The 12,707-nt window shown below is 42.5% G+C and overlaps 1 protein-coding gene across 13 annotated transcripts in view; it reads left to right on the forward strand.

Annotated features, from left to right (window-relative positions):
• Positions 1 to 12,326: 12,326 nt before the first annotated feature.
• Positions 12,327 to 12,707, forward strand: part of LOC124045654 (membrane-associated guanylate kinase, WW and PDZ domain-containing protein 1-like) — a 209,337-nt gene continuing 208,956 nt past the window's right edge. For 3 of the 13 annotated variants that reach the window (XM_046365119.1, XM_046365117.1, XM_046365129.1), the window contains exon 1: positions 12,338 to 12,707. This exon is cut by the window's right edge and continues 525 nt beyond it. The gene's annotated coding sequence lies outside the window, so the exon portion shown is untranslated. The other 10 variants (XM_046365115.1, XM_046365126.1, XM_046365120.1 and 7 more) reach the window with 5 other exon arrangements.

Consider the following 12,707-nt stretch of genomic DNA (forward strand, 5'->3'; position numbering starts at 1 on the left):
ACACACTCTTTCTCTCTGATGCACACACTCTTTCTCTCTGATGCACACACTCTTTCTCTCTGATGCACACTCTTTCTCTCTGATGCACACACTCTTTCTCTCTGATGCACACACTCTTTCTCTCTGATGCACACACTCTTTCTCTCTGATGCACACACTCTTTCTCTCTGATGCACACACTCTTTCTCTCTGATGCACACACTCTTTCTCTCTGATGCACACACTCTTTCTCTCTGATGCACACACTCTTTCTTTCTCTCTGATGCACACACTCTTTCTCTCTGATGCACACACTCTTTCTCTCTGATGCACACACTCTTTCTCTCTGATGCACACACTCTTTCTCTCTGATGCACACTCTTTCTCTCTGATGCACACACTCTTTCTCTCTGATGCACACACTCTTTCTCTCTGATGCACTCTTTCTCTCTGATGCACACACTCTTTCTCTCTGATGCACACACTCTTTCTCTCTGATGCACACACTCTTTCTCTCTGATGCACACACTCTTTCTCTCTGATGCACACTCTTTCTCTCTGATGCACACACTCTTTCTCTCTGATGCACACACTCTTTCTCTCTGATGCACACACTCTTTCTCTCTGATGCACACACTCTTTCTCTCTGATGCACACACTCTTTCTCTCTGATGCACACACTCTTTCTCTCTGATGCACACACTCTTTCTCTCTGATGCACACACTCTTTCTCTCTGATGCACACACTCTTTCTCTCTGATGCACACACTCTTTCTCTCTGATGCACACACTCTTTTCTCTCTTTCTCTCTGATGCACACACTCTTTCTCTCTGATGCACACACTCTTTCTCTCTGATGCACACACTCTTTCTCTCTGATGCACACACTCTTTCTCTCTGATGCACACACTCTTTCTCTCTGATGCACACACTCTTTCTCTCTGATGCACACACTCTTTCTCTCTGATGCACACACTCTTTCTCTCTGATGCACACACTCTTTCTCTCTGATGCACACACTCTTTCTCTCTGATGCACACACTCTTTCTCTCTGATGCACACACTCTTTCTCTCTGATCTCTCTGATGCACACACTCTTTCTCTCTGATGCACACACTCTTTCTCTCTGATGCACACACTCTTTCTCTCTGATGCACACACTCTTTCTCTCTGATGCACACACTCTTTCTCTCTGATGCACACACTCTTTCTCTCTGATGCACACACTCTTTCTCTCTGATGCACACTCTATCTCTCTGATGCACACACTCTTTCTCTCTGATGCACACACTCTTTCTCTCTGATGCACACACTCTTTCTCTCTGATGCACACTCTTTCTCTCTGATGCACACACTCTTTCTCTCTGATGCACACACTCTTTCTCTCTGATGCACACTCTTTCTCTCTGATGCACACACTCTTTCTCTCTGATGCACACACTCTTTCTCTCTGATGCACACACTCTTTCTCTCTGATGCACACACTCTTTCTCTCTGATGCACACACTCTTTCTCTCTGATGCACACACTCTTTCTCTCTGATGCACACTCTTTCTCTCTGATGCACACACTCTTTCTCTCTGATGCACACACTCTTTCTCTCTGATGCACACACTCTTTCTCTCTGATGCACACACTCTTTCTCTCTGATGCACACACTCTTTCTCTCTGATGCACACACTCTTTCTCTCTGATGCACACACTCTTTCTCTCTGATGCACACTCTTTCTCTCTGATCTCTCTGATGCACACACTCTTTCTCTCTGATGCACACTCTTTCTCTCTGATGCACACACTCTTTCTCTCTGATGCACACACTCTTTCTCTCTGATGCACACACTCTTTCTCTCTGATGCACACACTCTTTCTCTCTGATGCACACACTCTTTCTCTCTGATGCACACACTCTTTCTCTCTGATGCACACTCTTTCTCTCTGATGCACACACTCTTTCTCTCTGATGCACACACTCATTCTCTCTGATGCACACTCTTTCTCTCTGATGCACACATTCTTTCTCTCTGATGCACACACTCTTTCTCTCTGATGCACACACTCATTCTCTCTGATGCACATATTCTTTCTCTCTGATGCACACACTCTTTCTCTCTGATGCACACACTCTTTCTCTCTGATGCACACACTCTTTCTCTCTGATGCACACTCTTTCTCTCTGATGCACACACTCTTTCTCTCTGATGCACACTCTTTCTCTCTGATGCACACACTCTTTCTCTCTGATGCACACACTCTTTCTCTCTGATGCACACACTCTTTCTCACACTCTTTCTCTCTGATGCACACACTCTTTCTCTCTGATGCACACACTCTTTCTCTCTGATGCACACACTCTTTCTCTCTGATGCACACTCTTTCTCTCTGATGCACACACTCTTTCTCTCTGATGCACACACTCTTTCTCTCTGATGCACACACTCTTTCTCTCTGATGCACACACTCTTTCTCTCTGATGCACACACTCTTTCTCTCTGATGCACACACTCTTTCTCTCTGATGCACACTCTTTCTCTCTGATGCACACACTCTTTCTCTCTGATGCACACACTCTTTCTCTCTGATGCACACACTCTTTCTCTCTGATGCACACACTCTTTCTCTCTGATGCACACTCTTTCTCTCTGATGCACACATTCTTTCTCTCTGATGCACACACTCTTTCTCTCTGATGCACACACTCATTCTCTCTGATGCACACACTCTTTCTCTCTGATGCACACACTCTTTCTCTCTGATGCACACTCTTTCTCTCTGATGCACACATTCTTTCTCTCTGATGCACACACTCTTTCTCTCTGATGCACACACTCATTCTCTCTGATGCACACAGTCTTTCTCTCTGGTGCACACACTCTTTCTCTCTGATGCACACACTCTTTCTCTCTGATGCACACACTCTTTCTCTCTGATGCACACACTCTATCTCTCTGATGCACACTCTTTCTCTCTGATGCACACACTCTTTCTCTCTGATGCACACACTCATTCTCTCTGATGCACACAGTCTTTCTCTCTGATGCACACACTCTTTCTCTCAGATGCACACACTCTTTCTCTCAGATGCACACACTCTTTCTCTCTGATGCACACACTCTATCTCTCTGATGCACACACTCTTTCTCTCTGATGCACACACTCTTTCTCTCTGATGCACACACTCATTCTCTCTGATGCACACAGTCTTTCTCTCTGATGCACACACTCTTTCTCTCAGATGCACACACTCTTTCTCTCTGATGCACACACTCTATCTCTCTGATGCACACATTCTTTCTCTCTGATGCACACACTCTTTCTCTCTGATGCACACACTCTTTCTCTCTGATGCACACACTCTTTCTCTCTGATGCACACTCTTTCTCTCTGATGCACACATTCTTTCTCTCTGATGCACACTCTTTCTCTCTGATGCACACAGTCTTTCTCTCTGATGCACACATTCTTTCTCTCTGATGCACACACTCTTTCTCTCTGATGCACACTCTTTCTCTCTGATGCACACATTCTTTCTCTCTGATGCACACAGTCTTTCTCTCTGATGCACACACTCTTTCTCTCTGATGCACACACTCTTTCTCTCTGATGCACACACTCTTTCTCTCTGATGCACACACTCTATCTCTCTGATGCACACTCTTTCTCTCTGATGCACACACTCTTTCTCTCTGATGCACACACTCATTCTCTCTGATGCACACACTCTTTCTCTCTGATGCACACACTCTTTCTCTCAGATGCACACACTCTTTCTCTCTGATGCACACACTCTATCTCTCTGATGCACACACTCTTTCTCTCTGATGCACACACTCTTTCTCTCTGATGCACACACTCATTCTCTCTGATGCACACAGTCTTTCTCTCTGATGCACACACTCTTTCTCTCAGATGCACACACTCTTTCTCTCTGATGCACACACTCTATCTCTCTGATGCACACATTCTTTCTCTCTGATGCACACACTCTTTCTCTCTGATGCACACACTCTTTCTCTCTGATGCACACACTCTTTCTCTCTGATGCACACTCTTTCTCTCTGATGCACACACTCTTTCTCTCTGATGCACACATTCTTTCTCTCTGATGCACACACTCTTTCTCTCTGATGCACACACTCTTTCTCTCTGATGCACACACTCTTTCTCTCTGATGCACACACTCTTTCTCTCTGATGCACACTCTTTCTCTCTGATGCACACATTATATCTCTCTGATGCACACATTCTTTCTCTCTGATGCACACACTCTTTCTCTCTGATGCACACACTCTTTCTCTCTGATGCACACATTCTTTCTCTCTGATGCACACACTCTTTCTCTCTGATGCACACACTCTTTCTCTCTGATGCACACACTCTTTCTCTCTGATGCACACTCTTTCTCTCTGATGCACACACTCTTTCTCTCTGATGCACACATTATATCTCTCTGATGCACACATTCTTTCTCTCTGATGCACACATTCTTTCTCTCTGATGCACACACTATATCTCTCTGATGCACACATTCTTTCTCTCTGATGCACACACTCTTTCTCTCTGATGCACACACTCTTTCTCTCTGATGCACACACTCTTTCTCTCTGATACACACACTCTTTCTCTCTGATGCACACACTCTTTCTCTCTGATGCACACACTCTTTCTCTCTGATACACACACTCTTTCTCTCTGATGCATACACTCTTTCTCTCTGATACACACACTCTTTCTCTCTGATGCACACACTCTTTCTCTCTGATGCACACACTCTTTCTCTCTGATGCACACACTCTTTCTCTCTGATGCACACACTCTTTCTCTCTGATGCACACACTCTTTCTCTCTGATGCACACACTCTTTCTCTCTGATGCACACACTCTTTCTCTCTGATACACACACTCTTTCTCTCTGATGCACACACTCTTTCTCTCTGATACACACACTCTTTCTCTCTGATGCACACACTCTTTCTCTCTGATACACACACTCTTTCTCTCTGATGCACACACTCTTTCTCTCAGATGCACACACTCTTTCTCTCTGATGCACACACTCTATCTCTCTGATGCACACATTCTTTCTCTCTGATGCACACACTCTTTCTCTCTGATGCACACATTCTTTCTCTCTGATGCACACACTCTTTCTCTCTGATGCACACACTCTTTCTCTCTGATGCACACACTCTTTCTCTCTGATGCACACACTCTTTCTCTCTGATGCACACACTCTTTCTCTCTGATGCACACATTCTATCTCTCTGATGCACACATTCTTTCTCTCTGATGCACACATTCTTTCTCTCTGATGCACACATTCTTTCTCTCTGATGCACACACTCTATCTCTCTGATGCACACATTCTTTCTCTCTGATGCACACACTCTTTCTCTCTGATGCACACACTCTTTCTCTCTGATGCACACTCTTTCTCTCTGATGCACACACTCTTTCTCTCTGATGCACACACTATCTCTCTGATGCACACACTCTTTCTCTCTGATGCACACACTCTATCTCTCTGATGCACACATTCTTTCTCTCTGATGCACACACTCTTTCTCTCTGATGCACACACTCTTTCTCTCTGATGCACACTCTTTCTCTCTGATGCACACACTCTTTCTCTCTGATGCACACACTCTATCTCTCTGATGCACACTCTTTCTCTCTGATGCACACACTCTTTCTCTCTGATGCACACACTCTTTCTCTCTGATGCACACACTCTTTCTCTCTGATGCACACTCTTTCTCTCTGATGCACACACTCTTTCTCTCTGATGCACACACTATTTCTCTCTGATGCACATACTCTTTCTCTCTGATGCACACACTCTTTCTCTCTGATGCACACACTCTTTCTCTCTGATGCACACACTCTTTCTCTCTGATGCACACACTCTGTCTCTCTGATGCACACACTCTTTCTCTCTGATGCACACACTCTGTCTCTCTGATGCACACACTCTTTCTCTCTGATGCACACACTCTTTCTCTCTGATGCACACACTCTTTCTCTCTGATGCACACATTCTTTCTCTCTGATGCACACACTCTTTCTCTCTGATGCACACATTCTTTCTCTCTGATGCACACACTCTTTCTCTCTGATGCACACACTCTTTCTCTCTGATGCACACACTCTCTCTCTCTCGTTATTTAATCAGTGGGCAGAAATGTAACAATAAATGTACACTCTGTCCATTTCAACACTCTCACTCTTTCACTCTTTCTCTCTCCCTCCCCCTCTCTCTCTCCATCAGCTGACTGTTCAGAAACAATAATGATGTAAACTCTCTCTTCATTCCAACACTCTTCACTATTCCACTCTTTCTCTCTCACTCTCATTCTCCCTAGGAGCAATGTGCAACCACAGCATTCTGAAACTACCTGCCTCTTTTACAGGTTTCCCCTTGGTTTAAGAACCTGTAGGTAATTCCTGTGAGATGTTTGGAACCTGGAAATTCAGCTGGTGCCTTGTGCATTATTGAAGAGAAAATTTGATTTCCCTCAGGTGTAGATGACTTATGTTCCTAATTATTTCACACATCACCAATAACATGTCCATCTAATACGGAATAACAAATGTACTTCTGAACTACTTCGCATTTTACTAAACAGCAACCGTGTTGTGCTGATATCAATAATGGTTGTGTAACGGTAGACTTTGAAGTGTTGAAGTTGTTTTGGTTTCATTGTCATGCTTTAGGGGAAACAATAGTGCAGTACATTCAGGCAAATTCAATAAAAAATCCAATGAGGATACAAACATACTAAAACTGACAATGCTAAATGTGACACCTGATAGAGTAATAGATGAGATATGTGTCTCCATAGGTGAAAATGATCACTAAGTACACAGATATCACACACAGACACAGACCCACACAGACAGACACAGCCACAGACACAGACACACCACTCGCACACACACGTACACACACGTGTACACACACACACACACACACACACACACACACACACACACACACACACACACACACACACACACACACACACACACACACACACACACACACACACACACACACACACACACACACACACACACACACACACACACACACACACACACACACACACACACACACACACACACACACACACAGGCATTAGTGATTAATTTAATGAAACACCTTGATCCAGCCTACTGTGATCTCTCTGTCTCTGTGGTCACCTGGGACAGGTTTCACACTGTATTCCTTTACTCCGTGGCACCACAGATCAATATAGCTCTTTGACTTCCTGGTTAATATTAAACACTATGCATTGATTGGTGGACGCACAGCATTCCAGAGGGATGGCCACCCAATTACTGTCAGTTATAAAGCTAAATAGGAAGGCGGCTTACACAATACTGTTCGCTTTGTACTGCTCCTTTCACAAGGATCTTTATCATACACTTGCCTTAGTGTTCACTTTAAAGTCAAGTGTTTGTCATTATTAAAGAGAATGTGGGTAAACCAATAATGAGTTTATTTATTAATTCACATTAAGTTCACCACGTTGTTTATTTTAGTTTGAGGTAAATAAAACAGATTACTCTGTGAAATTCAGATGTCATTGAGTCAATATTCAATATTGATGTAATGCGGCATGAGACAGAAAGGGTGGCTGCATTTGCAGATGATAGGAGAAGGTAGACAAGTGTGTGTATGAAACAGCAGGTCACACACCAGCAGTCACGGCGCATCACTGCTCCAGAAGTGGCTGATGTGAAGAAGCCAGCAGCAGTAAGCTAGTGGCCTCTAACCCCTTCAGAATGTCATGTAGCATGTGACTGGCACTACTAGAGAATGAGAGCAACAGAGAGGCTGCCATAGAAAATAAAGGGATTCTCTTTCTAATGAAATATTTATTTGGGGATGTTAATCACTGATTACAAGCATCGTAGACTCCCCAATGAAACCCATTACACCCACCAACTCCTCCTTCCTACCCTACACAGGATGACAACAAAGTAAAGGAACACATTTCCTCCTGTCTTGCACGGCCAGGCACGACTCCAACACCATCACTAAGTCTCGCTACTGTTAACTTACTGCTGCTCTTTAATTACTTGTTACTTTTATATCTCATTTAGTATTTATTTTCATTATTTTTGTTATTTGTTTAAATATTTTTTGTCATTTAAAAAAAAACTGCATTGTTGGTTAGGGGCTCGTAAGTAAGCAGTTTACACTGGCAGTAAGGTTTACACCGGCTGTATTCGGCCCATGTGACTAATACAATTTTATTTGGTTTGATTTGATTTCATAAGGTAAGGGAGACATAATTCAAAGTTACAGTGCATAAAAAACACGTGTGATAAAAGCAAAGGTGAGTTTGTCAAGTGACCATGCAGTCTCCCAGGCACTCAATGAAGAGATGAAATCGGATGGAAAGCTGCTTTCCATGCAACACTATGCAGGCCATTACTCTCACAGCCTGTGGTGTTGTGGGGTAATCAACTGCTATCTGTACAGGCTTTTCCGATGGAGAGCAGTGTGCGCATCCCATCTGATCCCAGCTACAGTATAGTACTGTACCTCATGCCAAGATACTGCTTTACCCTTGTCAACATACTGTGACTCCATACCAACTGTAAAGAATAATACTGTTGATAGTTGTTTAATGAATTAGTGGCTACCTTGTTTCAAAGATATTATTATGGCTTTAACTCAAGAGTTCTGATTCAACTGGTGTTCTCCTGATAAATCAACAGGTGTTCTCTTGTAGCCTACTTTGAAGACTACTTCAAAGAACCTACCTACTCAAATCAAATCAAATTGTATTTGTCACATGCTTCGTAAACAACAGGTGTAGACTAACAGTAAAATGCTTGCTTAGAGGCCCTTCCCAACAATGCAGAGAGAAAGAAAATAGAGAAATAATAGAAAAGTAAAACACATAATAATTAAAGTAATTATACACCATGAGTAATGATTACTTGGCTATATACACAGGGCACCGGTACTATGTCAACGTGCAGAGGTACGAGGTAATTGAGTTAGATATGTACATATAGGAAGGGATAAAGTGACTAGGCAACAGGATATATAATTACAACAGCAGCAGCATATGTGACTCGTTTCAGGAAACTAGGCGTATGTCGCGGGTCACCACTTCACAGTAGAGCTTTTTGTACGTAAACTTTTTTTTAAATCAAAAAGTGTTTTTATGGCAGAAATGGCTTCTCAAACATGTGAACTTTCATGTGCCTGAATAACAAATGTGAAGGTCCATCTGTAAATACAAATACAATTGTTAAATTACGACCCTAGTTGGTTTAGACAGAGATTGGCTATGATGCTGATCACACTGTACGCTTTGAGTTTGCGATCATTGCAAAATACATTTAAACATACATGTTATTCAATCATTGCACCCACACTGCTCACGTGCGCCAACGAGTGTCTGCGTTGCCAAGCACTAAAATAGAAGTGGCTTCTATTAGTAACGCCAAACTCGAAGTCCTGCCTCTCCCATCCTTATTGGCTTTTAGAAGCCTATACCTATGTGCCATCTCCTCATTGGTTATACCCACGTGTGTGATTGAAAGATGAACTGAGGACAGTCAGTCAGTTGTGGTAATACACCATATGAAAGTTAGATGCCAATCGCCATTGCACATGAAATAGTCCAAAGAAGAAAAAGCCTGGAAGGAGGAGAGATAATTAGAAACGATTCGGTTGACCATTTTATGTGTGGATTAATTGTCGGAGTAGAGGACCTTGTGTATTTCAGGTAAAATAACAACTCAACGTTTATATCATAGGACAAATTAGCTAGCAACAGCAAACTAGCTAGCTAAATATCCATACATGTTAAATGCTATTCGACCTGTCTCCAAATTAATATAATTAGTTCAGAGTTTGTTTATATATTTCAACCTGTGTGTCGTGATCACATTTGGTTTTGCGCATGATGGTGCACGCGGATGCATATGTCCGGTTTGGCATGGTGTAAGATAATGAGTGGGCTGGACATACCGATAGATGAGTTTGGATTGGTCTGCCATATAGCACACTTCTGTCTATTTAAACTGGTCAGTATGTCAATGATACAGTATTGTTTCTGTCCCTCTCCTCGCCCCTACCTGGGCTCGAACAGGTACCCTCTGCACACATCGACAACTGACACCCTAGAAGCATCATTACCTATTGCTCCACAAAGGCCGCAGCTCTTGCAGAGCAAGGAAAATAACTACTTCAAGGTCTCAGAGCGAGTGATGTCACCAATTGAAATGCTATTAGTGTGCACCCTGCTAGCTAGCTAGCCATTTCACACAAGTTACACTCACCCCTCTTTGACCTTCTCCTATTACGCAGCAACCAGTGATCTGGGTCATGGCACCAATGTTAGAGTATTGTTTCAGTCCCTCTCCTCGCCCCTACCTGGGCGTGAACAAGGGACCCTTTGCACACATTGACAACAGACACCCTAGAAGCATCGTTACCTATCGCTCCACAAATGCCGCAGCCCTTGCAGAGCAAGGGAAAAAACTACTTCAATGTCTCGGAGCGAGTGACGTCCCCGATTGAAACGCTATAAGCGTGCACCCTGCTAACTAACTAGCCATTTCACACCGGTTACATCAATGTAATCCTGTCTAACGCGGCTTTTTCAAACTGTATCGCATAGTAAAACTGCATCAACCTAATGTCAAGTTAAAGTGTACTGTTAGCTAGCTAACGTTAGCTGGCTGGCTCACTAGCTAATGTTATGTGTATGCTCTCCACTTTCTGGAGGACCAAGTTTTCAAATCAGTGGAATTCAAGAATGATAGCTAAGGAGATGGAGAAAACACCTGTCTCTGGATTACATCTTCACACTAAGGACAACCATGGCATCCGACAGAAGACGTGTCCAACCATGATGTATACGGGTAAGAAAATCTAGCTAGCTACATTTTCAGATATTACACATTTCTAATTTTGACAGAAAGTAGTTTCATTTCAAGATAAAGTGTACTGTTAGCTAGCTAACATTAGCTGGCTGGCTCGCTAATGTTAGGTTATGTGTATAATCTTATTCTTCAAATCTCAGACACATTTGCTTGACTCGCTATAGCCTAATGTTAGCTAGCTAACATTGAACCTGGTTGGTTAGCTACCTGCAGATTTATGCAGGGTAGTAACGTCATGAGTTGGGCTTATGGTTTAGCTAGCTACATGTCTTAACAGAAGACTCCGCTATGCAAGTATCCATTTCAATAGAATGTCACTGCAACAACTGTTGATAAACATACTAGCTGGTAAATTAGCTCTGGCTATCTACTCTGATTTCAGAACACGGGTATGATAGTCTAGCTAGCTATATTTTCAGATATTACAGATTTCTAATTTTACATTTCCAATTAAAGTGTACTGTTAGCTAGCTATGTGCACTATTTCTATGCTCCCCATTCTGAAATAAAAATGTTGCTTCTTTTACTTTTGGTTTTGAACACCAGCTTGAAACAGCTGAAAATAAAATATTTTTGGTTAAGGAAAAATATATTTCACAGCGGTGTAGATGGTACAATGATTTTCTACGCTATACTTGTTTGTTTTGTCACATTAACTGAAATTAGGAAAACTATTAGAATTCTTGCAATGAGGAAATGGATGAGCGATTTCTGCATAGTTCAAGGTGTTGTCATAATAAGTGTTCTTTGGACAATATGGTTACATTGTGGTAGTGGCATACATGCACATGTTTTTGTGGTAATGGCAGACATGTTAAAGTTTTAGTAGTGTGTTAGGGCTGTTCTTGAGGATTTAAAACAAAGACATTACAAGGCATGTGCCCCTTTTTTTTATATATTTTTTTATTCTACCTTTATTTTAACCAGGCAAGTCAGTAAAGAACATATTCTTATTTTCAATGACGGCCTGGGAACAGTGGGTTAACTGCCTGTTCAGGGGCAGAACGACAGATTTGTACCTTGTCAGGTCAGGGGTTTGAACTCACAACCTTCTGGTTACTAGTCCAACACTCTAACCACTAGGCTACGCTGCCGCCCCCAATCCTGTGTGGGAATGCAACTGTAAAGGGAGGGGATGAGGTGACCCCTGATTTACACCGGATGACATCTCCAGATTAATAAAGGGGTGCTAACATGTGGTTCATGAGAGAGCTCTTCCTCATCCTTGTTTTGAACCGGTAAGGAGTTTCAGTCAAGGAGTTCAAACTTCAAGGATTTAATTTACAAATAGAAAAGTTTGAGGATTTATGAATAGATCCTACCTTTTAGTTTCGCAAGTCATTAGACTCGTGCACTGTGCAGCCTTGTCAGGTTTACAGGGCAGAAATGCGTGTGTGGATATATGCGATGGAGCATTAGGACCCTGTAATAGGTGTTTTCAGGATTTCCTTCTCCAGTGCGCTCCAGTCAAGACTGTCAGGACGCATGAATCCCCTTTACTATCAGCAGAACCTGATTGCAGGAACAAAATAGTATAAATTGTTATGCTACCTGCTTAAAGGCACAGAGGGCTGAGTGAACAGCTTTCTCAACTCATAGGACAGGTAAAAGTAACTGTTTCTGTAAGGATATTCTTGAATAATAAATGGGGGATCAAAAGTATTGTGGCAGGAGATTAGACATATGCGGGGTCTTGCCGTAGGCTAACATATTATTATTATTAGTGAAAGTAAAGCGGACAATCTAGAGATCGGATTAGATCAACTCTTTGGATCAAGATAGCATGCATGTTATTAAAGATGGGAAGCCAACAACAA

Source organism: Oncorhynchus gorbuscha, linkage group LG10, assembly GCF_021184085.1.
Source record: "Oncorhynchus gorbuscha isolate QuinsamMale2020 ecotype Even-year linkage group LG10, OgorEven_v1.0, whole genome shotgun sequence".
Lineage (NCBI taxonomy): Eukaryota > Metazoa > Chordata > Actinopteri > Salmoniformes > Salmonidae > Oncorhynchus > Oncorhynchus gorbuscha.